The 26067-nt window shown below is 40.3% G+C and overlaps 1 long non-coding RNA gene across 1 annotated transcript; it reads left to right on the top strand.

Moving 5' to 3' along the window:
• LOC125700717 (uncharacterized) lies at window positions 1-25992 on the top strand. The gene is made up of 4 exons (XR_007380032.1): window positions 1-78; window positions 5370-5446; window positions 23567-23691; window positions 24503-25992. It is a non-coding gene; the product is annotated as an uncharacterized LOC125700717 (long non-coding RNA).
• Window positions 25993-26067: the final 75 nt, after the last annotated feature.

Below are 26067 nucleotides of genomic sequence, written 5' to 3'. Positions count from 1 at the left end.
CTCTGATGGGAGATCCTCTCTTTTGTGGGCTTTTCTTCTGTGAGCTTTTCTTCTGTGAGCCTAGATGGTTGGAGCTGGGTGAGCGTTCCTTTCCTGTTTGACCCTTTTGCCATTCCACCATGCTGATTTTTCTGACTGTAACAATTTCCTATTTACATCTGATTCAGTTGCCCTGCTTAGTTTGGGGCATACTTACTTTGCCTTACTGTTTCTTTTTAATTTTTAAGTGAACAAATGCCAGTCTTTGAGAAGTTAGAAGTGAATAAACCATGCCACATCTTAGAGTCAGGGCAATATTTGGCAGTGCAGGTTTGCACATAAATTCAGTACTTTTCTTCTGCATTTCATTTTTTTCGTATTAAATGATCAGATCAGGTGCCTTGTCTGCTAATTATCCCAAACTTCTCCTTGCTGACCCAGCCCTCCACCAATATCGCAGCTCTGTGGGGCAATGCAGCTGCTAGGTGTGCTGCCCAAAGCGCCTCAGGCTCCTGTAGGCCTCGCACCATGCGCCTGGTGCAGCAGCTCTGGCTGTTACTCGTGTGTGGACTGATTTGTTTATTTTTTAAGAAGATGTATCTTCTTTAATGGACGCACAGTGTTAAACTAATGGTCACCTGTCAGCATTAGTCAGGGAACTGCACATGAGGAAAACCAAGAAAGCTCCTGCGAGCATCATCAGTGTGTTTGGAGAGGTCCCACCCTTGGCCTGGGGGGTTCTCTTGGCTCTGTACAGAAGGTCTGTTCATTTGCTCTTAGGTGGGAGAAGTACAATAACACAAGGTAATACACAGATAGAGATACATTGTGCAGCCCTGTTAGTGAGAGAATGGCTTGGTGCTGTGGGACTTCGCAGTTAAATTCTCACTGTGGGGCACTTAAAGTGCTCCATGTCTCTGAAAAAAGTGCAGAGGATACAGGGGATCACATTTATTTGAATGCTTAAAAAGTAAGATGAAGTGCTATTTTCTTTCATCTTTCCGTAGGAGAAGTAGAATTCTGCCCTGGGGTGCTTCTGCCAGACCTGAGAATGGTGTGAAAGAAATGTCAATGGTGTGGTTTTACTTTTAATTTCCAAGCAGGAATGCTGTTCTCAGAGGCGAACTGGCCTGCTGGGATGAGGAGCCTTTTGGCTGTATGAGCAAGGCCATTTAATTGAGGGCTGGAAAACAACCCTCTGTAATCTCTCTCTCATATACCTGGAATATTAGCGAGAGTAAGAAGCAGCACTCGTTCAGGTTCCTCATTTTCATTAGAGTGTTTATTAGAGCTCACAGCCTGGCTTTTCTGTTCAGCCCTTCTCATTGTCAGTCTCTGTCACCAGCGCTGTTGTTCCCCTCCTGCAAAATGGTAACACTGGTTATCCTGCTTTGGAGCCCATTCTGACCTTTTCAGCTTTCCATACAAAACTCTAGAGGCTTTAATTGAGTCTGAATGGAACTTTAAATCTGGTCCTGCAATGCCTTATGCACTCCACGTATAAAAATGTAGAACTGGAAATGAATTTTTTTTGCTACATTATTTCACCTGTTATTACGCTTTAGTTTAGTTTTACTTTCTGCTGTCTTGTTACAGTTGGTTTACACTTTCAAACAGCTTTTTCGGCTCTTAAAGCTCATTTAAAAAAAAATAAATATTAATGTCCTCTTAGTGCTGTGGTTTTTATGTATAAATGTCATGTTTATATCAGTAATATGAAAACATATGGGCAGGCAACAGGTATGTGCTTAACCTAAGGACTACAACTTCATTTCCTTTTTTAGCTTGGTTTTCCAAGCAGAACATACAAACCAGCGGCCAGCTCAGTATGAAGTACCTGCATATGATGTTAGACCTTATGAGCGGCTGAATTGCTGATGGTAAAAGACTTATTTTTGCCTGAGGGAATCTTAGGATGAGTAGAAAGGTGCAAGATAGTAAAATCTCTAATAATAATAATACAAAGGTGCCACTTCTGAGCATGTGTATCTGGTTGAGCAATAAATTCTGTCTCTACTATAATACTCTTTGTCTATGGGATTCCATTTGGAAAATAAAAGGCAGTCAGAGGTTGACTGATAGGAACTGTAGGCACAGCAGCTTTAGAAGAGAATAGAGATTTGCAAACCTTTACTGGTTTGTGTAGGTGTATATGAGGAGAGCAATTGTCTGGATAAGGTAACCACTGAAAAGATACTCGTTATTGAATGTTAAGAATCCCTTTCCCAATCTAATAGGAATTTGAGAAATTTGTGGAAATTCTTACTCTAGTAATATGAAGTTGGCTGTAAGACATAAAAATTGGATGAGATTTGGGAATGGAAGTGTATGATGTAGAAATATCTAGCTGGAAAGCAGAACAAATGGAGATGTTTTTTCATGAGTCTTTTTTTGTCCTTAAAACAGCAAGGAGTCTGCTACTTCTGTGCACAGGGGAAGCTGAGAGGTTCACAAACACTTGCACTTGAATTCATATTTAGAAATAGCTTTCTGCTTCTTCATGTGCTTGTCTGTCCAGCTATAATTATCCATCCTCCTTTTTCTCCAGTTACATGCTTTATAATGTTTAGCAGCTATTCCAAGAAGCAGCTTATTCCTGTGTGACAAGATTTAATTAAACTTCCAGTGAAATAATTAGTGAGGGTATTTCAAAAGGCTTTTTAAAATCAATGCAGCACTGAGGTCCAAATAGAGTTAACACTGTCATCAGAGATCAAAGCCACCAAAGAACGTGACTGAAAATTAAACCCCCAGCAGCAGTCAAATAAAGAAGCACACTGAAGCGGTTGTGATTTTCTGCCTCTTGGGTCCTATCTACAAATTGATTTGACGTGGAAGATTTCCCTCAGGAAGCTTAAAAAATGGTAAATTTCCATTAGTTACATAGCAAAGAATGTTCTTTCTATAATTTATAACCCATTAGGAAATGTTTTGGGAGGTGTTTGCCTCCTGTTATCTGTGTTTTCTGCTTCGCCACCAGACCAGCTGGAGGTTGGTTTGGGGGCTGCTTGCTGCCTTGTGGAGCTTCAGGCCCAGAAAGGGGTGAGTGTGGAGATCTTCAGAGGAGCAGGGAAGAGAGGAGTGCTGAAAGCATGGAGTTCCCCCCACCCTGTGTGCCATAAATCCCAGCCTAGAGGCATGTTCTTGCTTATCTCAGGTCTCAGGAGGCCAAGGCAGAGGCTCCTCCCTGTAACTTGTGGTCTGCCATTTACCCAAGGTCAATCCTCTTACCCCTTGCAGAGGAGTCATCTGTATTGAGAGCAAAATCCTAGTGCTGCCCACGGACTGTACTTAGCAAAGTGCAATTGGCAGTTGGATCTAGCAGGAGCTAGAGGAGTTAGATCAAGGTACCTTGATTGCTGCAGTGCAATTATTTCTTCCACACTCTTTAGGCGTTACAGAATGCAGATGGCTTCTGGACTTCATGGCCTTATGACAGTGCTTAAGTCACAAGCTTAGCAAGACTTCGAGTGGCTTTTTATATGTTCACTAGGGCTTTTCAGAGTTACAGTCTTGAGTGGAAAGCAGAAATTTCTCAAAGGGTGAGAGCAGCCTCAGCGAATGAGGGGTGGTGGAGCTGTGGTGTGTTTGGGAGTGCTTCCCTGTAGGTGGGAAAACCCAGCTGCCTGTGGGCTGCTGCCCTGTGCAGCTCATGCTGTGTGTTCTGCTCATGTGCAGGGGGCAGGCTGGGATGTTTGTTGGTTTCTGTTGTATTTATAACTGGGTCTGTTGATTTAAATTGCCTGAAGGTAGGGACTGCATCTCTGGGTAGAACTCTGGAGAAAATATCAAGAGCAACTTTGCAGGGAGCAGATTTAATAGGTATGTGTTATGGGTTGCATGTTTGTCATCTCTTCTGAGCTGTGCTGTGCTTAGTTTGAACTGTGAAGATGTGAATAATTTATTCAGAAAGTTATGCTAACTGTGTATGGCACAGAATCCCAGGAGATGAGTAAATAATTAATATATACATTTCTTTTGCAGCTCTGTCCTTGTTTGAGTCACTCAAGTCTTGCTGAATACACTGAGCAGGCAAATGCACTTTTCTGTGCCCTATATCAGGGTTCTTTCAGTGTTTCTGTGCTGGGGACTAGTAATTCCTTTAAAGCCTCCTTAAGAAATTCACCTAAATAATTAAAATCAAGAACAATGGAGTCTGTTTGTGATATGTTGGTAGGTTTGAATGAAATAAGATTGAAACCAAGCTGTTAGCAGTAGGAGAAAGTGCTGGCACTAAGCAAGGTCAAGTACAGTCTGAGCAGATGTGGTAGGAAGTTGCTGCAGACTAATAACCTGTGTGTCCCCAGGGCTGAACACCCCCAGTGCAGACAGTGCTGATAAGCAGCTAAAAGTCCTAAAAGTCTGTTGTTTGAAGCAGGGATTTAGCAGCCAAATCTTATGATTGAGAATGAAACTATAATACAGAGCAGTGTTACCACTCCCTATGGAGTTAACAGCATTTACCTGCTGCCTGAGAGAATCCAGTGTGGTCTTGTACTGTCTTCAGTGTGTTTGTTTTGAGCATGAAATTTCTGGACGTCATTCTCTTGTGTTTCTTCTATTTCCATTTCCTATTTTTTAGGGTTTGTTTAAAAAAAACAAGAAAATGTTATGTTTACAATCTCAAATATCACAGTGCCTTTTTGCATCCTTTGAAATATTTCTGAGGAAGACAAAAGCCATTTCACAGTGAAGGATAGTAGGTAGGAGGCTTGAACCTCTTAAATTCCATGTGCCACGCTGTCCATTGATAACTGCTTAAGGTTTCTTTTTATAATAAATCTATGAGGATAAGCATTGAATGCAGTAATAAGTAATAGTACAATATAGGGCTGACGATAGGAACAATAATTGCTTGTTTTTGAAGGTAAAAACTATAAGACAGTAGCCTTAACTACTTGGGCTCACTCAAATTCATAGATGTGGCATTCAAGTAGAAGAGACTGGTGTCTGAACTTCTGTCTGCCTCAAAAAATGAAACAAATAAAAATAAGGGTTAAAAATAAGGATTCTAAATATCAGAACTAATCCCACTTAATACAATGTGTGACTGCCATAAACTGTTATTTCAAATATATCCTTGACCTTTAGGTTTTTTTATAATCTTACACTTAAATCAGACCATAAAATAATTAATTCTATCTGCAGTCTCATCACTGGGAAGGAATATAAGCTAATTGAAATTTTGTGGCATAGTTCACTATTTTCAAAATGAATATTCAAGGAGTTTTGGTAGTTTGATTTCCAAATAGTCAAGAATTATTCACAGATGGCTATTACGTTGTCTTCTGACTTAACGCCCTATGATGTGTAGTAGCTACTGTACAGTTGAAGATTTTTGCCCACTATGAGTCCAGAGTGCTTTGTAATTATTATTTTTCTTTTTCTAGGGCTGCTGCTGAATTATTTAGATGAGGAATGGGTGTTCTGACAGCAAGAATTATGGTAAAGACTTGAGATTTACAAGGTAATGAGAATGACATCTGCTTATGTGAAAGGAGGGGGGGATTTAAAGAAAATTTTTGTTCTCTTACCTGTAATTTGGTAAACATTGTGGGTGAACGTTGCATTCACCTCAGCAATCATGCTGAACTGGTATAAAGATACCCACTGTGTAGCAGCTCTTTCATTAAGATTTATGCACATAACAAAAACATTTTCCTAAATGCCCTCTGGGTAATTAAATGAGTGTCTTTGTTGTACAGCAGGCTTTGAATAATGATGACGTCCTGGGAGGTAATCATGACTCCCAGCAATCACAATCATAATCTTCAGAGAATGAAGATACAGCTAACCAGCATCCCATGCTGCTGTCTGTGAATGAGGCGCTCGGCATTTTGCTGGCTGAATAGCTAAATATTTACAGAGAACATGGCTCCTTAGTGATGTGGGTTGAGGAGTCAAGGAGCTGTGAGGCTGGTGGACAGCAGCTGCATGCAGTGCCTGCAGCACACTCAGATGTCCTGGGCCGTGCTCCCCTGCAGTTGCTCTACGTAGTGCTCCCTTGTAATGAACACCCTTATTTAAGGAATATCCTTAGGGGAGTTACAGCTGTATGTGGAAGGGCTTGAAGCATAGGGCTTGTGGTGAAGTGCACACAGAGGTGTGAACTGAGTTATCTGCAGAATGCAGTGTTAGAGCACCAAGCCCTCCCCATTTGCTTCATTTGGTTGTGCCTGCAGGTTTCTGAGTTGGGTGGCTCTGTTATGTAGACAAAGTCCAAAACACATTGTGTCAGTTTAAATATAGCGGATACATTTAATGAAGGAATGGAAAGTCTAGGAGCAAAACTAACATGTGGGACAAAAAGAGTTTCCTGGAGCCTCTATATCCACTCAAATGCTTTTTCCCAAACGCTTGCTTCTCTGACAATTGTTCTTAGTCGTGTCTGTCATCAGGGGATCTTGGAACATTTCAGCTAGATTTCTGGATGATTTCTTAGATATTTTTTCTGTTTCATTGCTATCAATACTGATTCTAGTGTAAATATAATGATTTATTACATTTTTATGCTGTTAGAAGTTTACCTGTCTGGAACCACAAGCCTGATTATTGTTGTTATTTGCTGAAGTAGAGTCTCTGTGACATAAAACAGAGGCAGCAGAAAATGCAAGAGCTTAGTAGTAGTGCTCCAGGGTGCACTGGAGATGATGGTGTGTGCACTACACAAGGGGAAAATCTCACCAGGGGTACACAGACAGATCAGGTCAGCACAGTCAGAATAAGAACTCATTGGTGCACTTCAGCTTGCAGAGTTTTTGACAGGAACAGGCTTGTTATTATGTCTGCAATTCACATCCAGTTTGCAAACTCTCAAGATACAGGACAGACTGTAGGATGCCTGAAGGGAATGGGATGCAAACTAGAATTACCTCTGACCGTAACGTTAATATTTGAGATTTTTGCACAAAGTGCCTGGGTTGAACATGTAATACAGTGTATGTTTAAGCAGTCTGTGGCTGATAAAAAGAGTGTGCATGGTAGAGATGAGTGGGTTAAGTTTTAAAAGAAGGAAGGTTTTGATAAAGAAGCTTCTGCATGTTTTCTTCTCCTTTCAAAAAGTTAGCCATAGGGAAAATGTAAATCTTGGTGGGTAAGTTAAAGATGACTTGAGGCTGCTGTCAGTCACTTGATGCTCCTAGAACAGCTGCTGCTGAAGAGCTTGTTTGCTTCTTGTACCTCTTTACTTGCTCTTGATAGCCATGCTTTGAGGATTTCTTCTAAGCCTGTTTCCGTTGAGAGCGATGACTGCGGAAGTGGGGGTCAGAGCTGGTGGCAAGTGCTGTTTCAGCAAGCAGAACTTAAAGATTTTTTTAAAATCAGTAAAATGTGCACTGGTATGACTAATGGTCCAAAGTGATGGAGCAAGATCATTGTTATCACTCCTTGTCTATTTTTCAGCAAATCCATACGTTCCTATTTTTTTTCTCCAGCAGTCCTTAACATATTGCAAGAGAGGAACTATCTGTGGGTGAGGAGCTAGGCTACTCAATATTTGGTAGCCTAGACAGTAAATATGTGTAGGCAAAGGAAGCCTAACAACTTCTTCCCTGCAAAACAAACAAACAAACAAAAACAAAACAAAACAAAAACAACACCCATACCACCCAAGCCAAGATATTTTAAAGATGACACAGACATTAGTGAATCAAAAATACAATGTGAGTCTTCAATTTGTTTGAAGGGGTTTTGGCTGGGTTCATAATTCTGGGAGTATCATTGCCAAGTTCTCTATCAGTTAGTCTTCTGCACTGTTAGAACACAAAGTCCATCCCAATGAAAAATACTGTGAGAAGGTTTTACTCTTGTACCACATAAAGATGGGAACAAGCACAGGGAAGCGAGCATCACCCCAGATCCAGTGGCATAGGACATTTGGAGAAAGCTGACATCTAAAAAATATTACTTGGAGAGATGGGATATCAGGCTAACTGTGATTTAAAAGGAAATAAAGGAGCATCTGAGAGACTGTATGTGATAGGAGTCTTCAGATATAGCCAGTCATGTAAAAGAGAGAGAATGTGCTGTCACAAACATGGAGAAAGGGAATGGGGATGGGAAGAGAGCTTAATTTGTTGGATTTCATTGAATGGTTTGGATGAAATCCCCAGACTGTTCTTCATTTCCATTTCCTAGTTCACCCGTTCACTGTGACAATCCTCTTGGGAGCTTCTGGTTAGAGAGGCCTGCTTTCAGAATGCAGTGGCATTAATAAAGTAACAGTAAGGGGAAATGCCGTGCTGGGCACAACTAACATTTGCCAGAAAGCTGTGGTTATACATGAGAAGTGACCTTATGGTTTTCGTGACTTAAAGAAAAATAAAGATTAAAAAAAATCCTTTTTCCAGGACTCTGGGTAGGATGCAGCCTGGCAGCAGCAATCCAAACCCATAGAGAATATCATGAAATAATTGAAAAATGGAGCATTGTTAAAACTAATTTTGAAACTGTGAAATTTTCTGGTTGCCTCCTTTTTGCTTCTAAGTTCTCCAATGGTTTAAATACCACCTGTAGAACAATAGTGCCATTCACTTAGTAATTTGTCTTTTTATTCCTGATAACAAACATATTGACTACAAAAATAGCCATTCTACTTGTGATCATCAAACTCCAGCTGAATTTCAGACAAAGATTTTGGCAGATCTCCAGCTAAAATATTAGACAGCAAATCAAGCAGTGATTAGTGTTTGTTGCTTATGCACTTTGTGCTTTTAAATCTCCACATTGCTTTTGATACTTCAGAAAAGCAGTAAGGTATTGTTCCCCTAAAACACAATCTGATGTACCTCTGAACTGAATATTGCTGTATTTTTGCATGGGAATAAATCTTCTGGAATGCAAGAACTAAATACTGCACAAGAAATTTAAACAGGCTTGCAGAAGCAGAATGCTGCCCATCCCAGGTGGTTTGCACTGCGCTTGTTTAACCTGAACTTGTTCAATACACAGCCATGCTGTTGTTCAGTTTGCTAGAGAGAGGTCTAGGTTCTTAGTTCAGTTTGTTTAGTTATAGCTGTGCCTATGCAGTGTTTGTGTGGGTATATTATAGAGGATGCAGTTCCAAGAGAGACACGTGCAGTTTTTTCCAAGTCAAAACCTGGTCGTTGAGTGGATGGAAAAATCTGAACTTATGGCCTCATATTGAGCCTCCTGTGGTCAAAGAAGCTCCATTCACGTAAATCGTTTTTTCTTATCAAGCAAGCATCTGTCTTGTGGTTTCAGTGGCATATGCTTACCTCAGTGGTCCTATGCATAAGTTTTACTTCAGTGTTGGATGCTCATCAAATCCTTAAGGTTGGAAAAAACCTCTAACATCACCGAGTCCAACTGTCAACCCATCCCCACCGTGCCCTCAATCCCTGAATTGAGATTTTGGTCATTTTTTTGTTGAGACAGCCTTAGTTCCAATTGTTTTAGAACGCTCTAGATTTCATTCCTGACTTGTTCCATCAATTCACTTTTTTTTTTTTCCAGTGTATTAAATTAAAATTATATTGTTTCATTTCAAATAAATGGCGTTCAGCAAAACCTCAAGAGTGAAGTTTTGCAAGTTGGGTGCTGTAACCCAGCTACAAATCCAGGGAGCAGGACTTGGAGGTTAACACTGCAGTACATTTTTGCCTCCTTAGTATTAGAAAGCACTGGGATGCAGTGATTAACTGCAGAAAAGTAAACGTACCTGATTTCTGATCATAAGTCCATACTTAATTTAAGGGATATTTTGAAGCTGTCCGTTTGAAGGATTAGCAAGAGGAAGAAAGAAGCGTTGTTCCTTTATCTTCAAGCCGCACGCAAACTGGGGATCACTTTTCGATAAGCTGGGTGTGACTTATCTCCCGATTGAAATACACATCGTTCTTCCCTTTAAATGTATCTCAGGATTCAGGTTACTTACAGCTGCTCCCTTTCTCCTCAGTTTCCAACCTTTTTTTTTTTAACATGCAGGGAAAGCGATTTGCTTCCAAACATGTACCTTTTCATAACATAAATTCATGGAGAGGATGGGCAAAGACGTATTTGCTTGGCTGAGCTAATGAGAAAATGACTCAGCCTGAGTGCCTAACATCTCCTTGTATCCCATAAAGCGTTTGACAAAGAAAAATGGGTTTTTAAATACTCAGAGCTGCCACAATAACTGATCATATTTTGTAGATTACAATAGGCTTAAAACAACAATGAACTGGGAGCCATGCAGCCTGATCTGTGTGAGGTTATAAATACTGGCTGCAGCTCCGTAACAAATAAATCCTTGCTTTGAATCCACGTAGAGCACATTTTGGAGAAAATTCTTAATTGAAGGAAGAGAGCAGAAATGCCAAGCTGTAACCTTATCACCTCTCCTGAGAGAACGTTCGGGATACGATTTGGGCAATTGACTGTTAAAATTCCTTTAATTAAAAAGCAAAAAACTTGTGAGGGCAGCATGACTGACCTGCTTCAGATACGGCCTCGTGTTTCTGCTGTTCCTAGCTCTTCCCTGTGCCCCCACTCCATCCCCCCACAAACAGGCAATGCATTAGGTAAATGTAGGTGAATTCACTTTCTTTTCAGCTTGTTTTCTCCTCCTTGAATCTTTCCTTAAATGAAAATGCCTTTTCATCTGCAGGAAAATGTAACATTGACCTCTGTTACTTAACATTTTAGAGTCCTAGAAAATGAGCTGGGGGAAAAGAGTCATACCTGGTGGTGTAATAAGCAGAGAGCATTTCCTTGGTTAACTACAACTTAATGGAAGTAGAAAATGTAAGGCTGGAAAATAAGAGGAAGCATCAGTATTTCAGGAAATTTCCATGCTGTTTTCTTCCTCAGTAAGGTTTTCTTAATTTTTTTATTATTTCTACAGGTGGAAAATAATTTATTTTTGGGTATTCCTAAGGCAAGTTTGGCATGGTTGTTACAAATATCGTGAGATGCCTGTCCCATACAGTACATCTGTATGGTTCCAGATGTACATACATGGCTCTTAATCAGCTAAGCTTTTGTTTGGTGATCTCATTTCTTATACTATTTTTTGCATGAAAAAATTGTTATCTTATGATCTGAATTTTAACTCTAAGTTAGATCCTAAACCAGTGTAGTTCTATCAGGCTAGAAACAGAATTAATGTTTAGATAAGTAAAAAGTTGACTTAGTGTTGTTTAGTTAACCCCTTACTGAGTAATTTAAACTGTTTTGAAATCTACTTTCTACAAGAACTGTAGCCTGTTTACTGTGCTATCTTCATACTGATTTGTGAAACCTTCCTGTTTATTGTACTGCACAGAAGAAATAATTGGCAAGGATTATGTATTTTATTTTGGTTTAAAAAAAAATCATCTGCTTTAGCTAAGTAAATTAAAACACTAGTTTTATGCTTTCAGTCCATCCAAATTAACTGAGATTGCATTGAGTACCTGTATGTGCACAGATGCAACAGGTAGAAAGGATTTACAGCATTCTTTATAACAATTAGATGTTATTGATCTCCTTTAAGCGTGACTTGTTAAAGATGCTGTTCATTGCCAGAGTTTTTCTTCTGTGATGCTTGTTTGGTAGATTGAACTTGCTTCAGCCATCTGTGGGTTCAAACTTTGTCAGCTGAGAACAGAATAAATAAGATCTGCTGATGATGGAGCAAATGTTTTGGCACGTACAGAACAAATAACAAACAACTCCATCAGTGCTGGGCTTTGGATTTGGTGACATTTAAAATAGCTAGCCAGGTGTCTGAATGGTTATGTTTTGAAACCTCAGAGGGGACAGGGAAGACCTTTCTGTGGTGATATTTTCATGTAAAAAGAAAACTAGTAGCCCTAGGTGGAAATGAAATAGTGCTGCATGGTCTTTGGTATCCATTTCAATGGAGATCCTGCTTGGTGTTTATATATTGCATTCTTAACAAGCCTTGAACAATTTTATAGTTTATTCAGTGTGCATTAAAAAGTGCATGCAAGTTTTGGCATAGGCAATTATTTCTACATTATTTTAATTTTTTCTGCAGGGAAGCTGGTGATCCAGTTAGGGCATGCAAGTGACGGTCAGGGAAGGATGAGGGGAGAACTGGAGGTGGGTTGCTGGCCTTGACATTTGACCCACATGTTTATTTTAGAAGCATATAGCATCCTGCTTGCCATTTCCTACATTCACAGGTCAGAGATACAGCCAGGCTGACGGTACATATAGAACAGATCCTTTTAAATTAGTGTCAGATTCCAGTACTATGTAACCTTTTCTCAAGGCCAGCCACTAGCAAAGTGAATCCACTTAAGGAGTGGGTTCCTTGCACTGCTGGCACGTCCGTGCTTTCCTGCAGTCCCTGAGCAGTGACACTGGATTCAACTTAGGTTTTCTATGAATATAAAAGAAGGGAGAGGCTTCTTATTGCCAAATGCCCATTGGGAGATGAGGCGCTTTCACAGCAGCACTGCTTGGTTCCGCATAGAACACATGGAAAGCCCAAAGGTGGCTGTGAAGGTTGTACTTGGGACAGGAAAGCAGCCTGAGGCTGTTCCAAGGATCCATGCTGTTTAGCAACACTTGGAGCTGTGTAAAGAATACCTTCAACAATTTACAAACAGCATTTTAAATGCTTTTTTGCAGTGGTGATTTCTTGCTCATCCCCAGCTTCCTGAGCCATGCCAGAACGAACTGCCCACGTGTGCTGCTCAGACACACAGATGCAGACCTGTGCGTTCTGATATGGCTGTTGATCCACGGCTTTGTGAAAGGAACCCAGTTGTGCTTCTCCTGCTGGGAAGCTGGTTTGCATGCAGCTGTATGTCTTTTAATAAAATTAACTGAAATTAATTAGCTAGTTCCTCCTTAGCTCTTCTGACAGTGTAATCCCATGTCACAAGAGCACCATATTCAATTTGGCACCAGCTGCTCACAAGAGAGGCCTAGAGATAAATGAGCATGTAATCTAAACTACCTCTGAGCACTTGAAAGACCAGCCCATCTAGAATAGGTGAAAGTCGTCACTGGTGAACTGACAACATTTGGTCATAAAAAGCAGGAATGCAGAGTTTCCTGGAAACCAGGGAGGGAGCTGACGTTTAGTCTGCTATGTCTGTGTCTGTGTGTTTCCACCAGGGGGAATACAGGTTCACTAACAATGTCTTTTCATCCGCTCTAATTGAGGAATGGTTACAGTTTGTATGTTTGGTAACTGAACATTTAGCCATTCAAATATTCAGTGATATTCAGAAATTTTAGTTGGAGAGCATTTTCTACTTCCCTTGTGGTAGAAGTCGTGTAGTGGAACAAGTTGTTGGTGTGCTTAGAAGTAAATCTCACATTTTAGAAGCAGAAGAAATTGTGCAAATCAGTGCCACATCCATTTGTGGCATTAGAAGATGCAAGAACAAATAAACTCTTCATAAAAAAAAATGCTCCTCTGAGAAGAAAACTAGGCTGAGGTCAGAGGACCAATTTTATTTGTAGTTACTATTCATATAGTTATGCTTGATGCTTTAGCCTTCATAAATTTACATTGCACACTACTTGTAAAGAGTACCGTGTCACTAAGAAGTTGTTACTCTGGTGATAGTCAACCTTAAATATGAGGTTATTCTTTTTTTTTATTTTTAATTTACTGCTGATCTACCAGGCTGTGAATCCTTAAGATGTCTCGGTGCAGGAGCTGTTGATGTTTGCCACATTTTGTTGTGATCAATGGACTGCTTTGCAGATCAAGAATCCCATGTTCCTTCCATGGCATTTTGTGCTCTGCCTTTGAACATGGAAATATGCTGTATATCAGGTGGACAAATATTGCCATTAGACAAATGTATGACAAAAAAATAATCCTGTTGCCAAGCCAATCATGGAGCTTTGTGCAATTAATGGATGTAACTTTTGTGTCTGTGCATGCTAGCAAAACTCAACTTCTGTTTGGCTCAGTGTTCTGCACCAGTTGTGTTATGGTGGTATGTGCCTCTGCTCTATCGGTTGTAAGAAATGCTCTGTTGGCAACTAGGAAAGTGTTTGTCACGTGGGTTTTTTCAGGTACTCTGTGCCTTCTGAAACAGAGGACAGGTGGTGTTATTTCTTTGGCACCGCTGCAGCATTGGGGAAGAGGTGCTGTAATGCACGTTGTGGCTGCAGTAAGTTGGCGTGCATGGAGTAGTTCTCCTGGTGCATGGCAGCGCTAGAGACTCTCTCTGAAGTCTGAGCTTCCCTTTGCCTGGCAGTGTGCAACAGCAGAAGGGTCTGATTGCTGCTGAAGAGACAAGTGATACAGAGGCTCAAAAAAAAGTGAGCACAATGGTTTTCACCCAAAGGAGTTGTAGTAGCAGCCTGAGAGGAGATGGTGATGTTGGAAGCCAAGTTTGCTTCCCAGCCAGTGCCCCAGAACTATTGCAGAGCCTCCAGCAAGGCTGCATGCTGCTGGTGCCATGGGGTGCAGAACTGCAGCGTTGCTTAGGAACTGGCTTCTTCCTGGTGCCTGTCATTTGCTTGTCCTTGGGATCAGTACAGAAGTCCGTCTGCAGGCTTGCAGAGCACAGCATTACCATGGCTGTGATGCTTCTAGTATCATCAGTGCTGCCGTAGAAATAAGATTTTCTGCTTCTCTTGTGATGGTTGAAACTCTTTGCACAGATTTTATGGATGGATGAAGTATTGAACACTGTGACTCAGAGTCTAGAGCATGATGGGTGAATTGCACAGCAGAACTGCTCAGTAAGGCTTCTTCCTGCTGAGGTCCTTATAACAGCTGGGTCCCTGTAAGAGAGGTTTGTGTTACTGGGAATCAGGCCTGAGTAATTAAATTTTTGAAGCTAATATTTCCACGATCTCTAGATCTTTGAAGTTTTCTGTCTATAATGTTTATTAAGCCTGGCTTATTTCTTGTCACTTCAGTCTGCTTCAGTTGTTAAACTCAGTCTTCCCTTTATACAGATGCATCTTCTTGCTCCCACTGAGTTTCTAATGCCTGTACCTGAAGACCCTGATAATCTGCCTGTTCCACTGTAGCGCCTCCTTTACTTCTTTGTTACTCTTTGCTTTGTTGTTCAACAATTTTAAGGATTAATTTCTCCCATTTCTTCCCCTGTAGCATACCTAGGAGGCTAACATCCTTTTTGCTGTGTTGTCATTTGAACTGTGGCCGTTCAGTTCAGGCTCTTTATGGTCTTCTTGTTTGGGTTTGCTGTATTGCTATAGATGCTTTGCTGGATTTGAGCTTTTCTCTCTCTTTTTTTCTTTCTATTTAGAAAACTCTTTCTATTTATTATGAATCCAGAAGCATACAAAGTCCTCAGTTTACTTGCAAAAAATTCCTGTGTTTGTGCTCATAAATCTACAGGATCTCCTTCAAATTATTTTGCCTGACAGAAGCGCTTTCATGTTCCATTTACGGATGAGTAAGCAAAGGCCAAGTCAGTGGAGGTGTGGGCTGAGCGCAGCGTTCCAGGTCTGAGACCTGTGATTTACACATTTTTCTCCCCTCATCTTGGAGAAATGTAATTCAAGCTTTGTGTTTTGCATCAGTAAAACAATTTCTGACTAAAGCTTCAGAATTTTTTTTCTAAATTATTATTAAAGAGAATCTCAACTGTAACAACAGTATTCTGTCATCTTCGGTACAAGCTTATGGTTTACCTGATTTTGGAAAGATATAATCTTTCCCATGTCCTCCAGGACTGTGCATTTCAAGGATGCTAGCTTTGTCATTAGAAAGTAAATAAACCTGAGTATGGGATTATGATGTCTTACCTTGCAAGACAGAAATACTTTGCATCTCTTCTAAAGTTAATTCATTGCTCTTTGCCTTTCTGGGCTGTGGGCAGCAAGTCTTTGACAACTGTTTGCCATAACCATAAATTAGGAAGTAATTCAGTGAGCTTCTAGTGGAAAGTGAAGGCTTCTGCCATACGCCTGAGGCTTCTGTAATCCCCAGGTGCTACAAATCAACGTGACCTTGCAATGCCACACAGATGCCAAATTGCCAGCAAGGAGGAGAACCCGGCTCACTGCTGTGTGGGAAGAGAGCTCTGGCTCTGTCGATACCTCCCTGTTCCAGTTGAGACCTAATTGTTTGGGGAGTTGGGAGAACCATAAATAAAAGAGATTAAATTCTACTGTTGAGATGGAAGTTTGATTTTAAAAAGTCATGAGTTCAAGAGTGGTCATGCTTGTGTGCAAAATGGCTCTGTGATTGTGGGAGAAATGATTACAGTTTGTAGATAATTGGGAGCCTGTAACTGCTTATGAATTAAGATGAAGTTGTTCTTTTGTTGTGGCTTCATTTTGTGCTGCTAGGTTTTTCCATGATAGCTGTTCCCAGCTCTGGTTGTTCTTTGTTTTGAACTCGGAGTGCTTTGTGCATGTGTGCTACCTCAAATACACAGGCTGTATGCAGCCCTGTGAATGTGAGCTCTCGTAAGGTCTAAACTGAAAATCCCAGGTAGCACCAGCGTGCTTTAAGGGAGGGCTGTGACACAGAGTGGCTCTCTGTCCCTGTGCCAGCTCCCTGTGCCTGGCAGGCTGCTTGAGCCCAGTTATCATCACGAGGGCCAGCAGCATTGCTTGAGTGGCTTTTTCTTGTAGTACACCTCTGTGTGCTCCAGCCCAGTAAAACTGTTAAGCTAAATGTTAAACTGAATTTATAATAACATTTCTAAGGACACAACAATGACATTTCTTTAACTGAAGTTAAAGGAGTAGGGATATGAAGTGTGGAAGAGGTTTTAGCTCATGAATGTTTCTTTGTTTCTAGGAAATATGTTAAAAATGAATTCCTTTCCCTTCTTTAGGAAGCTGACACAACATGCAATGAGCAAACTGTGCCTTCTGCTGGTTTCACAAACTGTCAAAGCAGTATGCTGTCTGTAACACTCTTTCATTAGAGGTAGCAGTTCCTTGGCCGGGGCAGTTATTGTGTTTATCACCAAGACAACTGGCTTGCTGCATTGCTTCCCATGCTCTGCATGGCTTCTTCTTCTGTAGCTTGCCTGCACTCAGAACTTGTGTGCTGGTTTCCCCATACTGGTCCATGAGGATCAGGTTGGATAAGCCTAAAATTAATGAAGCTAAGGCATGCAAATTTTTCTATGCCAAATGCAGAGATGAAACATGGTAGAACAGTGAAGACAGGCAGGCATCTCCCCAAAATAAACCAAAGGTTTGTTTTTCAAGGTGTATCTTTTAAGAATGTAGATCTCCACCTTTAAATCTGTGTGTTTGGGTTTTTAATTGTACAGTCTGTAAATAAGACTTTTCCCTGAAGACAATTGTAGATTGATTCATTTTCAGATATGGCAAACAATGTTCAGGGATTTGAGGCTGAGTTATTCTCTGAATTTTGGCTGAGAACTGTGTGCTTGCAGCTCACATTGAGTTCCAAGCAGAAGCCCTGTTTTCAGCACCCATTTCTTTCCCCCCAGATGGATCTCTTAGTTGCTCTTATCAAATAGATAATAATATCCAGTAATATCAAGGCTTTTATTTTTTAAGCAGTCCAAAAATCAGTCATGTGCTGACCTATCTACCCATATCAGGTACCCCCTTAATGCCATTTTTGCATTTGAATATTTTTCCATCTGATCTCTTAAGCTAATCATACATGCCCTTAAGCATGTGTTTTTCTCATAGTGTGGCTTGGTTGCACTGACTTCAGTAGAGCTTGTGATGTGCTGAATGCTGTGAGTGCTTGCAAATCCTTGCTGGATTTGGTTCTTTAGTGTAATGTATGGAAAATGATTACCTCAGTAGGTGTTAGTCTGTTAGGAAACCTTTTGGAGACCTTACAGGAAATCTTGGTTCTTCCAAATGTTTGTTGTTCCCTGAGTTCATCATTCTCTTTTTCCCACCCGTTTGCCAAGAATACTGCATCACTGACAACAGGAGGTGCTTTAGGAAGACTGGATAGTTGGATTAATTATATTATAATTAGTTTAGCAATTCCCTTTGAAGAAACAAAACTCTATTACATAGAAATTAAATCAATTCCTTGTGCTCAGCGTGTGCCCAGGACCTTAGGTGCTTGTGTCCATCAGTGGTAAGAACTGAATTTATATGGGTAAGCACAGAAGCAATTTCCTGTCTGTTCTGCTTCTCAGCATGTAGCCCCAACAGCAGCCACCCCATTCCAAGATTAGAAACGTTTTTCAAGATTACTTATTTAAAGGTAAAATTACGTAGTGCTTGTTTGGGCTATCTATTATAATACAAATTATTTTGAAGCCATTGGAGTTTTTAGTCTCTTTGTGTGGATTTTTTACAAGGACAAAAGCATTTCTGTGTACATATGATAAAGGTTAAAAATCTTTTCTGGACTAACTACATTACTTTTAGTCTATCTGGGGGAAAAAAATCAGGCCATTTCCAGTGAGTACAGTATTGTTCTGCACTTGGACACTTCTTCATTGAGACACTTCCCAAGATTGCTAGTGATAAAAAATATTTGTCATCCAGTGCATGTTCAGTGACCCTTGTGAAATGAGTTTAGTTTCTAGATAAGGGTTTTCAAAGTTGTGTTGATAGAAAGCAAGCGTTTTTCTCACTGTTTGCATTTATAGAAGCAGGAAAAATACAAAGATGCAATGTAGCTAAATTTCAGGGCATATAAGAGATTTAGAATTGGAGAAGTTACACAGGTATTTTCTTACTGGGATTTCAGTAAACTCAATAGAAGATACTTGTGCGTGGCATGGTTCAGAATTTCACTTGGCCACACACAGAGTCCCAGCATTTAGTTCAGGTTGATCAAAGCTGTTGTAATTTTTTAGATAAAGTTGGTTTCATCTGCAGGCTTACAAGAAAATGTTTACTTGCACCAGTCTCAGCTTTGCTGCTACATTTTTACAGGCTTTTGCTGTAGCCTGCATGCTTGGGTGCTTGATTGCTGCTAGAGTGGATATTGACTTTCTGCTGAGACAGACATTGCAAGCTGATGTGTTTTGTTTAACATTTAAAAGCTACTCAGGCAGCCTGAAGTTTGCATCCACCTTGGGAAGGGAGGGACAGAACAGAGGAGCAGGATGGGAGGAAAACGATTTCAGAGAAAAGCAATTGTAAAAAAAAAAAAGACAACAACAAAACAAAGCAGTTCTTGTTCAAAGTCAATACATTCAAACCTGTCTCTGAACAATAGAAAACCGGATTTTGAAAGACTTCTAAATAGCTCCCTGTACTGAGGTCAAAGAAGAAAACGATCCCATTCATGGTAGAAGCCCGATCGATAGGAAATCCATATGGGGCAGTGCTTTTTGTGGTGGTTGGCTTTGGCAGTGTTGTGCTTGGATGTTAAGAGTCGAATGTCTCCGATAGAAGCCTGCATTTTCAGCATAGAGAAGGGAGAGATGAGCTTCCCAAAGGCTATCAGTGTCATTTAGCAAAACTGATATTTTTTTTCCTGGTCTCATTTGGAGCCTTAGCAGGAGAAATTGCAGTAACCAGCTCAGCTGTACCCCTCTTATTCCTGATTGACAAAGCGCTGTTATTCCAGATAATCAGAATCCCAAACTGTAGAGAGAACTTTCTAAGGTTCTGAACAGGAGTATCTTTTTCTATAAAAACAAATATTGCTCTTTGCTACAAGGCAGTGTATCAGTGAAGTTTGGAAAGTACTTCTCTAAAACTTCTTTCTGTAACTAAGATTTGTGAAATAGGTTAGCATGAGTTGCCCTCAAAAATTAACTTGAATAGTAATCAATTCAGTTCTTCAGTAGTACATCAGAGGAAGGGGGAAAAAAGCAAACAGGAAAGAAACAAATATCCACTTTGTATGGATTTTAGTAACAGCATTCTCATTTTCATTTACAGTTTGTTTTAATCCAGTTCTGTTACTTTATATAAGGAAAACGTTCTGATAAGTCCTTCCCATCTGTGCTGAGATGTTTCAATAAAAGATATGTTGAAGAATGCTGCCCAGACCCCATCCCGGCTTGAGTCAGTTGATCAGTTTCATACAGATAGTGCTTTCGGATTTGGGGACTCAGCACTCTTTTTTCCATCCAAACCCTTCAGAGAGTAGTAACAGAAAAACAAGACTAGATGTTTATCTTTGTCTTTGCAATGTTAAATTCACCCCTAGAATGGCCCATATTATTCAAATGACAAGAAATCTGATTTTTATATTGCATTTAATCAACAGTAAGAGAAAACAGAAGTGTTTTCTTTCTGTGTATCTTGGTTCATTTTTATTATAGAAGCTAGAAGGGAGTGGTCAGCTTTCAAACCAAGGTGGCACTGGATACACAGGGATTTTTCTATTAGTTGCTGCTTTTTTCTGCTCCCTGCTTTCCGTTTGCTCCTGGTCTGTAATATACACATCAGCTGCAAAATGTTTCTCTTTTTCAGCCATTGTGCCAAGATAGACCTTGATCCTACTGATTTATCCTTGGTGATATAGCCAAGGTTGGCCTTTTTTTCTTGACTAATCAAGCAGAACTTCTTCCAGGCTCTCGGTAGTTTGAACACTCATTTCAGAAGTTCAGACTTCACAAAAGTGGTTTCTCTGTGCATAAATATACCAAGTGCAGTTGCCAAGACAACTTTTTAGAAATTTTCTTTGAGCCTTGTACTGCTCCAGATTCAGCTTTTCCTGGTTTTTCTTTCCCCTGTTCCATCAAGTGCCAAATTCCCACTCTGGGATGTCCCATTCTTTCCATGGGATGCATGTCAGTTCAGCCTTTCCCTCCCAGCTGTTGCTCCTGTATGTTGGTATGAGCCACTTATTTGAAGTTTCCATTTTGCCTCTGTTACACAAGTTTATCACATTATTGTGACTAAAATCACAACATTTCTGCTGACAAAAATGTGAGAAAAATTGCACTAATCCTCTAAGTTTTCATAAAGCAATGCTGGTTTTTATGTCTGTGTGTGTGTGTTTCTTTTGGGTGTCAATCTGTTTTTATTCATTATTTCATGTTTTAGTGGGAAACTACTTGGAGGAAAGAAACATCTTCACTTCCATGTTATCCCATTTTGTAGAGAATGCACCGGACTGTGAAAGCTGTCATGACTGTTATGACTGGAGGTCCTTCATGGTGTTAAAAATTAAGACCTTACAGGTCTTTGAATGAGAAAATGAGTAGCTGAGTTTTCATGTCTCCCTCTTCAAACTGTCCTAGCTTTAATTCTATATTATTAAAACTCAGTCATAGTGAGTACATTAAGTATAGTTAATTCCATTGGAATTTTGATTAAGTGTTTTTAGCCTGCAGATGAAGTTAAATTAAATAATATTGCCATGTGCCAATAATTTTTGTCTTCCAGGATTCTGCCCACAAAGATATTACATTAGAAAGTCAAGGCAGTCACTAGGGTTTAAAGCACATCAATTTGGAAGTGTTTTAACTTGGAAAGAAGCAGAAAAAATGAGCTTGAAATGAATCTGTGTCCCAGCCTCACGGAGTTAATTCCTTTTGAGAAGCTGCATCTGTAGAGTTTCTGTAGTGTTACTTCCAAAGGCACTTACCAGCCCACCTTTCTGGTTCTTGACTGGTGAAGTGACTGAATTCCTCATTGGATGAGGTTATCAGGAGCCTTGTGGATAAAATTCTGAGAGAGTTTATTGCTGTGATAGAATTTGTATGGATTTCTTACCATCACAGGATTGTTTCTGTTATTTATATATACTGTTATGACAATTTATATAAAGAGGGAAATAAGAACAGAACAAAACAGTTCTCTTGTGAAGGGAATTAAAAACTCACTGTGCTAAAGCTCTACATCTCAAAGTAGTCCTGGTCCTGCATCACTTAAGCGATTTGACTGAGTTGACATTAAATATGTTGGTTAGCTTTTTTACAACCCTGACAGCAGCACTGAGACTTGGATTTGATCTTTATTTCCCATAACCTTTCTGTCTCTCTGTTACCTTAGTCTGACTTTCCATTGCACTGGCTCTTAATCATTTGTTATTTTTGTTATAATATTAAGAGCCTGCATAGCAGGTAAAGTAACTTGTGCAGAAGGTCTTAATGGCACACTAAGCCGCCTGCTTCACTGAGTTAAGGGATCTCAATATAAAACAAATTTGAATTCAGCTAGTTCTGGCCGTGCTCAGAATTCATTAGCTGTTTAAAAATCTTAGCATTAAATAAATTGATGTGGCTTTGAATGTTGATAAGGCTGCAGGCGTAAATGATGTACGTGCAAAACTGCTGGAGTGAAGATAGGCTTAACCTGTTCTGTTTTCTAAGTGTGTTTGCTTTCACAGAGTCTGGATTGACTCCTGAAAGGGAAATTTACCATCAGTACAAAAGCCCCAAATATTCTTGCTAATGGGAGACTGCTTATGTTCTTCTCTTAGGCAGCATGTTTTGGTGCTAAAGCACAGCACCTGCATCCAGTAACTGAGCACTTGCTTGGAGCAATACTCTGCTTCTGGTTAGAAAAACACATCAGTCTTTTAGTAGAGGGGTAAGCTTAGCACTTTAAATGGCCAAACTTCTCAGGTGCATCACCTGGGTTATGTTCTGTAATACTTCTGTCCATCTAGTAGCAGTTAAACTGTTTAATAACTGAAAGTTCTATATCGTTTTTCTTAGCTAGACACATACCTCCCTGTTGAGCTGCATTGCAGTGCATGAAATAGGCCAAGCTGCCATCAAAGGTACCTGGGCTGGCCCTGATGAGATGATAATAGGTTAGATTTAATTGATGGGGCATACTATTCTGAATGACTAAAGTTGGCAGCTTGTTATGTTAGATTGTGCCTTTGTCTGTGCTTTCCTGGGCCAGAAGCTATAAAACTCTAGGCTACATCCTTTATTCAGACTTACTGTATATTCCTAATACTATTGAGCTCTAATATCTTGCTGTATGTCAGTGTCATCTCAGCTGCTAGACTCTGGATGCAAGAATTCATTTTGGCTGTGTTGCCCACATATCCTTTGCACAAGGCAAAAATATTTACCAGAGATAGAAAGAGCAGATGCTGAGTAATATATTTGAAAAATGGTCTATAAATACAGATCTCGATTGACTGGAAATGAAATACTGTGATAAAAATTCCATTTGTGAAAAGTGTGATTGTGCCAAGGAGTGCACTGCCTGCTCTAGGGTTTTATACAAGTTATACAGCTTCAGCATTACTTTATTTTTCTTATATTGCTAACTGGAATGTCAGGAAAGTATACTAACGGGTTTGGGGAAAACAGTTATTGTAAAACTATTGCCAGGTTACACAGCTAGACATCATTGTGTGCACTTTACAGCACTGTACTTCTTATGCCATTCTGGATTAGAAAAGCTTTTAAAAAGGAGGAGAAGGTGCCAGATATGGCAAATTCAAGGAAATAAAAAAATAATGGGTATATATTTGATTTGGGTTACTGCGAGCTCACATTTCTTGTAGTACAAGATCCACTTTTGAAAGTCTTGCTCTTTCAGTTGACAGTGAAACAGCTCATGGCAGCTTTTAGGCTCTTAGAAAGCATCACTCAGCTGCTGGGTGTTCCTGTCATTGTGCTGAGAAATGGGTACACCTTAGGAAGCATCACACTGGGTTTATTATGACTGACACCCGTGCAGCCCTTCAGACAAAGTGTAGGAAAGCTCTAAACATGCCTTCTCTTAAGGACAGCTGAAATATCCAAAGACTGGAGTGAGTGTGAATAGAGACATGGTATCAATGTGATTTTTGTCTGTCATTTAGGCAGGTTCAGAGGCATCTAGAAGCAGTGGAAAAGATAAACAAGAGGAGACAGAGCAGGATGACTTCACACTGTGGTTCTGGGGCAATCAGTTCGTGGGCTCTCTGGGCAGCGTACAGCTGGGAAGGTAAGGTGAGCTGAAACTACGTTGAGCAGAAGGGCTCCTGTGTGCTTCGATGACTGTTGTGTTCAGCATGGTATCTCAGAACGCTTAAGCATGCCACAGCATTTTTTGTGCCTGTGGTCACTTGCTGTGCAGCTCAGAACGCAATAGATATCCCCAGCTGGGGACTTCTGTTTTCTTCTTACAGTTTTCTGGAAGTCAAATTTTGTTCAGCGAAGTGTTGTTTGACTTTATTTGACACATGTACCACCCTGGGATCCTTCTTGAGATTGGAAAGGGTTTGGAGGAGTTAGTGGCAAAGTGTGCAGTGAATTCAGTGAGTGGGATAGGAGCTCAGACTGATGCTGTGTGTGATGTGAAGAAGCTTTGTAACTGTACAAAGCCACCTTGAGGAAGATTAGAAGGTACAAAAGCATTGATCTCTGTGGTGAGGGGTGTTTGGGAACCTCAGAGGTGCACGGGAGACCTCAGTGGAGATAAGTGTGGAAGGACAAGCAGACCATTGGCTTCACAGCCTCCACGGTTGTGAAGCAGCTCAAGACTTTGGGTTTTATGAATTTCTGAGAGAAATTCAGTATTGCTTTAAGTACGATAAATTACAGAGAAAAGCTGAAGTATATTAAAAGACCACTTCTTTCCAAGTGCTGGGCATCTTCAGATGCAGACCACTGTGTTGCAACCAGTGCCAGCCAGAGGAGCTGCTGCCTGGCGGCGGTGCCAGCCCATGAGAAAGGGGCGATTCATCCAGAGTGACCTTCCAGTCTTCAGCTGTTTCCTAAATGCGCTCTCCTGAGGTGCTGTTATTTAACTGCAGGCATCAGGGCTTGTTCTCCTGCTGGCTCTGCGGCTGTTGCTCATTGAACAGGTTGGAGCAATCGACGTGGTTCCTACCGGGCTGCTGCTTCAGAAAGGTCATGTACGCCCCAGCAAAGTCTGTCACTCGCCTTTTAAGAACAGTAGGAATCAAATCTTCTCAGTAACTGTGACCAACAAAGCTACGGGAGATGTTTTGCAGCTTAATATTCTATTACAGATCAGAGCCACTGGGAAAACTTTTGAAGTAACATAAGAGAGAAACAAAAAAACTAAATGAAAAGCTCTTCAAGGCTAACGTCTTTTAGCAATCTAGGCTGTCAGTACGCTCACCAAACTTACTTATTCTTTCCTGTATTTGGGAAAAAATGAGGAACTGTTGGGAGCACCAGGTGGTTGCACCAAGCACCCATGAAATGCTCGTACAAAGAATGGCTTGCCTGTGAGCAGGAGCTGGTTGACATTCAGAGGGGAGGGAAAGAGGGTAAGAGATAAAGACTTAAGAAAGATGACATTTTAGAATTAGGTATGTGCTGTGCATGACTGGATCAAAGGCTGCAGGTTAAACTAAACATGAATACAGTTCTGTTAGGGAACTGGTTGTGCTGTATTTGTCACTCTGCATATCTTGCCTATTTCAGGTTTCATGGTAAAATATAGTCATGGAGCTAGGAAATGAAAGCTTCATTAGCGGCCGTTATTGCACTGAATGGGGCATTTCTGTACTCTGTGATATCAAGCATTTGCTTTGTGCTTCAGAAATTACTTTTTCTTCTCTTAATGGGAGTGTGCACTTTTAAAATTGCTTGAAGTGAGAACGACACCAGAGATTAGTTTAACCAAAGTTTGTCAGCCATGTGCATTGTGTCATTCACAGGTACCACATGCTGCAGGATGGTGAAAAATACCCAGAAATTGCAATAACCGTATGCTAATTTATATCATCATAAATTGGACTCTTTTCCTCTGTTGAAAAATGTACCTTAAAGAGATGAAGCGCAACTAAGTGGGGCTTACATGTGAATTTTCATTGCCATCTCTGAGCAGCTGTGAATGTGTGTAAAAGAATTAGGCACATCTAAGCAATTGTTAGGTTATTTTGATTTGCTCAGTGTGATTTTTCAGAAGACAAGATGCCTGATGTTGCTGGGTAACGCAGTACACAACCCTGCAGAAATCCGGAGTGGCTGCTGGTGGCTCTTGCTTAATGTGATTGATATACTGTAATTTTCATGCTCTAGGGGAAGTGGGGCTTTCACTTAGTTTTGGGGGAAGGATAAAAACGAGTCTCTACATGATTACTTTTTGCCTCAGTGTTGCTCCCTTTGTGACATAGGACATTTAGAGGTGAATAGAAATAATTTCTATTTTATTTTGAATTCATAAATCAATTAATTTTTTTTAACTAGCCTTCCTTTTTTAAACACATAAATCACAATGCCTACCATTTATTATTCACCCTTTTCCACTCATTTTAAGACTTGATCTCTAATAAATTCTTGCAGCTTTTAAAACCATAAGGGAATGTAAATGGCAGCTTGGTACTTGTGGTGCTAACTGTTGTGT

Source organism: Lagopus muta, chromosome 15 (assembly GCF_023343835.1).
Source record: "Lagopus muta isolate bLagMut1 chromosome 15, bLagMut1 primary, whole genome shotgun sequence".
Classification (NCBI taxonomy): domain Eukaryota; kingdom Metazoa; phylum Chordata; class Aves; order Galliformes; family Phasianidae; genus Lagopus; species Lagopus muta.
The sequence above is the reverse complement of the archived record's forward strand: the minus strand, read 5'-3'. Positions and strand labels throughout refer to the sequence as shown.